This window comes from Chamaea fasciata, unplaced genomic scaffold (genome assembly GCF_029207755.1).
Source record: "Chamaea fasciata isolate MVZ Bird 193981 ecotype frontalis unplaced genomic scaffold, bChaFas1.0.hap1 SCAF_2, whole genome shotgun sequence".
Classification (NCBI taxonomy): Eukaryota; Metazoa; Chordata; class Aves; order Passeriformes; family Sylviidae; genus Chamaea; species Chamaea fasciata.
The window spans coordinates 5,832,531-5,838,309 of NW_027094087.1; the positions used below are offsets into that span (position 1 = coordinate 5,832,531).

At 36.6% G+C, this 5,779-nt stretch overlaps 1 long non-coding RNA gene across 1 annotated transcript; it reads left to right on the top strand.

Annotated features, from left to right (window-relative positions):
• The first annotated feature begins 1,093 nt into the window (after positions 1-1,093).
• Positions 1,094-5,254, top strand: LOC136285798 (uncharacterized). The gene is made up of 3 exons (XR_010719533.1): positions 1,094-1,268; positions 4,688-4,742; positions 4,904-5,254. It is a non-coding gene; the product is annotated as an uncharacterized lncRNA (long non-coding RNA).
• Positions 5,255-5,779: the final 525 nt, after the last annotated feature.

Genomic DNA, 5,779 nt, shown 5'->3' on the forward strand with positions numbered 1-5,779 from the left:
TCTGCAGATGAATGCATGCATGCCTGTTTTTAACCTTTGTACAATGGCTCCTCGTGTTATAATTAATTTATTTCCACTAGCAAGATGAGAATATTGCATTATAGAAGTAATTCAAAATGAGTCATGCACAATTTATACTGATCAATATTGATGAGTATAGTGTTTTATTTTCTTTTTTTTATTTTGTTTTATAGAAATAATATATTGTCAAAAATACAGGACTCTAACATTTAATTTAAATCATCTAGATTTAAACAATACACAGGTAAATATTTAGGAGGATCCAGAGACCTTCAAGATCATCTAGTCCAACCATCAACCCAGCACTACAATAAACCCCAAATCTGCAAGTGCCACATCCAGATGCCCAGATGCCTCTTGGACACTTCCAGAGACAGTGACTCCACCATCTTCTCGGGAAACTATTCCAATGCTAAACCATTCTTTCAGGGTTGTGTGGTTTTGTGGTTTTTTTTTTTTTTTTTTTTTTTTTTTTTTTTTTTTTTTTTTTAGCGTATCTAATCTGAACCTCCCCTGGTGCAACCTGAGGCAGTTTCCTCTTGTCCTTTCACCTGAGACATGGCAAAAGTTACCAGCACCCACCTGGTTGTTTGTGTGTTTGAAAATTCATGCTGAGGATTGCTGCACTCTGCAGGAGATTGACAGTGAACAAGTGGGGGAGGGCATAATTTTCTCTTACTAGGAGGCTGGGCTGGTCAAGTTTCTTTGGGTTTTTCTGCTCTGATTTTACTCCAACTGTATCCACGGTAGAAGAAGAACCACAAGGTCTTGTTATCTGAGGAGCCAGGTGGGAAATGGGCTGTCAGAAAGAAGATGAAAGGCATTAAAATATCTATTTTCTGTGAGGTCACAGGGTAACAAATAACAGTGATCAGCTCTCTTTTGATTTTTAGCCAAGGAGGGACTGAAAGATTGCCACCATGTCAGCAGGCTGATGAGCACCCTCCCAAATGGGCTGGGGCAATCATGGGTGGAACAATTTACTGCTGAGAAATTATCCCAGATTTAATGAAGCTGTAGCCTAATTAAACCAGAGCTTTTGCATCTTGTCCTTCTCTTTTACCATATTTTCTTCCTTCTTGGTGGTATTGCTGATGCCATCACTTTGTAGAGAGGGGAATTTGCCAGTTCATTGGCCCCCTGCACTCACAGGCACCCAGAGGTTGGATGTCAGGTTGCAACAGTGATGCTGGATGAAATGGAAGGATTTCTATTCTATTAATAACTCCCCTGTGAAAAGCCAGCAGGTAAACTCACATATTTAAAGTCTTAAACACTCACATGGTTAAAATTTTGTTTCCTGTGACAAGTGCAGCACTAAATATACTAAATAAACCTGGGTACTTTTACAGGACTGATCCCAACTGATGTGAATTTTACTACTGATGCAGCAAATTCTTTGTGAAATTAGTTTTAAGTCCTTGTGAGGATGAGGCTTTTATTTACCAGGCAAAGGGAATGAGACCACTCCATGTTTGGGAAAATGAGACACTTCTGTAGTTGTAGTTACTTTAGGTACAGTAATTAAGAATTTAAAATGTTAGTAGAGAGGAATGTGAAGCAGGTGGATTGATACTGGTTAGAGAAAGGGTGTTGCAGCTATTATTGATGCAGGCTGTTGCTGTCAGTGGTCTGATCAGGTGAGTCAGAGGAAGAAGACTTTCAGTGAATCTCCATAGGCAAAATAAACCTTTTCTTGTTATTGCATCAGGCTGATGTTAAAGTATTTAGGTACAGTCTTGGCTGTGAACAGACCTAAACTTCTTATTTTAAACAATTGATTGTAGGTGATCTTTCTCTATTTTCTTTCTTTTTTTTTTTTTTATTTTCCCATTTTATTTTTAGTGTATTTTGTGGAATAATTATCACATAGTGATTATATATTAATTTCATTCCAGCTGGAGAAGTTTGTAACAAGGATGTTGTTTTTTTGACATCCTTTCCCCCTCTCTGCCCAGTTTGGTAATAAATATACTTTCAGGTATGCAGTCATACACAGACTGTTGTGAATTCATGGTATTTTTCAGTTTGCAGATAGCTTTGGCTTCCCTGCTTTAGTATTCATTTTGTTATTTCCCTTGTGATTATTCTGGCTTACTTGGTGTTTATTATGTAGCACTCTCTAATTATATGCGTGCACACTCCAAAGTTTGGGGATTTGAGTGTCTATTATGTGCTTATTCCACAGCTCTCCCTGAATTTCTTTCAATATGGGTTGACACTGCAGTCATTCCAGAAAATATCATTAAAACTACCCTTAATGTCTTACAAACTTGTTGAGGGTGTCACTTTAAGTTTGTTTTCTTTCTCATTCTTATTCCATATTTTCCTGCCAGGCATTTTGGCAAAGTGAAATGAAAATTGCAGAATGGCACAAAGAGTGAGCAAGCCAGTAATTACCTACTTTGTATGCTTACATTGTGAAGTATTCCATCCTGAGTGTTTTGAAGATTTATGGATGTGGGCTTATTCAGAAGCATGTAAGGTTACATTTTTTTTTTTTTCTCAAGAAATGGTCTTGAGCCTGCATCAATCTGCTTAATTTGGATCTTGTCTCACCTAATTTTTTTGAGTAATTAAAAATAAAAGAAGCTGAAACTCCTGTCTAAGTGATGCTCAAACTATGGTTTCACTACGTGGCTGAATTGAACCAGGGAACAGACAAGCTTGAAAATAATAGCAACAAAAGCAGGGAAGAGTTTTGTCAGAGCCCAGTTCCCAGATACAGTTTGTAGAATCCTCTCATACGCAGTCAGTCTAGCTCAGTGAAGTCCCTGGCTGCTGTAACTCTGGCTACTTGTCCCAAAACCAGTTAGTTCTGAGTCTACCGCAGCTGCTGAATGATCTGCAGACCTTCTGAGATTTGGGAAATTCTTGCTGTGGTTGGAGCAGTTTTCCATCTTACCTGTTGAGTCAGGCTTTCTGCACATCAGTCTCTTCAGCACTTAAGCTTTCTGCTCTGGCTGCTTGTCTTGAATTGAGAAGCTGTTCTGAAACATACCTTCTCCACTTTATTTTCTTTTTTCTCCCTACCCTCGTGATCTATTGCTTTCTAATTCCTGCCAGCACACTGTCAAAAGGGTGAACTCAACAATGGAAAAACCTGTGTGGTAAAATAAGCTAAAAGACACCTCTCAAACATTTGTAACCCAGCAAGTTACAGAAATATGTCTCGCTGCACTGACTTCCAGCCAATTGTATGAGATAACTCAGGGAAGATATAATAAAATGTGAATATGAGAATGGTCTGCTTTTACTGCAAGAAAGAAACATGTTTTAAAGCACTCCTTTAGTCTGCATTTTAGGTTTTCTTTGAAATCAAGATGGCAAATAGCAGGACTTTGGTGAATCAATACAAAGCAGCTGAGTATGTGCCGTGGCAGTGTTTTCATTACAGCAGACATTGGAGGCATATTTCTGAATAATACAATAAATCTTCTTGTCTTCAGATCTGAAGATAACATTCAACTGTTTGTGTTGGTTTTGGAAAGAGAGCATGACTAACAGAACATTTCAATTATTATGACATGTCAGTAGGAGTTATTGCTGCTCAGATGTCATGTAATGATAGGAAAAGAACATAAAATGAACATAAACCCAGAAGGGAAACAAAATATGATTTTTTTTTTCAGTCTACTACGACATTTTAGTATTTTATGGATCAAATTTTAAAAATTACCATAAGCAAATTCCAATTTAAACACCCCAAATCTATAGCAGTTCTTACTGAAGCTGATATAAGTAGATAAATATTTGTTTAACCACTTTTTTCAGCAGGTAAACTGTAACAATGTGTATGAGGAAATACCATCATTCAGATGTGATATTGGACTTTTTCTGTTCAGTATTGTTCATTGTGCAGGTATCAGTAATCAGTTGGGTTGTCTACTAAAGTAATCTATGTAAGTTACGGTCTCATGACATTTTCCCAGCTCAGGCATTACAGCTCATAGAGGTCACAGTAGATCTACTTGTCCCTAAATTTTATCCTTTCCAGTTGGGTTCCTTATGAGGTACTTTTCTTGTTAAATAAATATCCTCCTTTCTCATGTCCATGCTTTTTATATGTAAAAACTTCCGGTATCAAAGTACTTTAGTCTCCTTCAAACTTCTGTTAAAACAAGTAGGAATTTTGTCTGATTGCAAAGCACTGAGAAGGACCTTATCTGAATGCTGCATAACAGCTCCTCTTATCTTTCAGAATTCCCAGATTGAATTGCTCTCTAAGAGGGTTTGGGTTTTTCAGTTAAAAATGAGTACATCATTTTCATTATTCAATTATCTGTCATACATTTGGAGGAGTTTCAGTTTCTGAAAGAGGAAAAAGAAGAAAACATGGGTTTCTATTTAAAGTGGGCATTCCTTTTATCTTGTTAGAGCCATACAGAGTGTTAAAACAAAAGAATTAGAAATTATAAAACAAACTCCAAGAGACTGATCATTATAATCAGGGTTTTTCAAAGTTGGAGTGGTAAAATTATCAGTGCAGCAATGATTGCATTCACTTGTATCAAGGGTTCATAAGCAATGCAGTTTTATGAACGTGAACAGTTTAACTGAATAAGTTCGTATCAGCAGTAATGTGGTTGATTAATTAAATTGATACATTTTTCCTTTATGTAGTAGAAAGACAGACTTCTGAAAAATAAAATATTTTAATCTACAGACAAGGAGACTAGATGAGAGAATACAGAAGGACCAAAGAAGAGTTTAGAATCTGGGTGAGTAGGAGAAATATTATCTCTGCAGATACACCATAAATGTGACTGCATAAGTGAGTGGAGAACACAATTCCATAGAAAGTGCTGCAGGAAAAAAGCAGTGGAAAAGTCAGCAATTTTTTTTTTTTAATGTAATCTTTTTGTATTATTTTCTTCTGTAGAGGAAAACATTCTCATGTATTCTGGAGTGAAGTAATATGTGTCCGAAGAATGAAAGAATTCAAGCTCATTTAAGAAAATCTAGGAAAAAAGCAGCAGTGGACATATTCTGATTCTCCCTACTGCTGGTGCCAAGTTTTCATTGATGGCTTAGGACAGTTTGGCCACAGAAACTGTAACTAAGAGTTTTTAGCTATTTCTCCTGGCTGCTCCCCAGAGCTGCTCTGTGGCAAATCCTGCAGAAGGAATCTGTATAGAGTCTGTTCCTTCCTTGTCCACACTTTGGCAGCCAAAAAATTATGTCTCTGTCTCAACTCTCCATCTGTAAAATGAATAATAATGGCATTCCTCTACCTCTAGAAATGTTATAGGTGCACTAAGGCTTGTGAAGAACTTGCTATTTAGTGATGCCAAAGTATAGAAGATGGAATGCCTTGTGAAATAAAGCTTTTTTGCTATTGAGAAATTCTCCATAGCGTTTATTTTAGTTAAACAATCAGTTTTATCTGACAGTGTTTTATGACACTGAGATTTTAGACAAGTCTGCTTTTTGCTATCATTTATTTATTTATTTGTTTATTTATTTTTATTATTGCAAGTGCTGTATTTCCAGGTTAAACTGAGCTGTGCTAGAGTTAATGGCAAATTAAGACTTTTACCTTACAAGATTCCTGTTTTTGTGATCAGTCTTTTATGGTGAATGGGCATACTGTTTACACAGACAAATTGCTTACACAAACAAACTTAATCTCAAGAATGCTCAACCATCTCTAGAGTGTGGATTTAACTTCTTTTTACACTGTACTGAGGAACTAATGGAAATAATAGCTTGGGGCTAGTTCTGTTGGCTGCTGGTGTAGCTGCAGTTTTTACAAGGG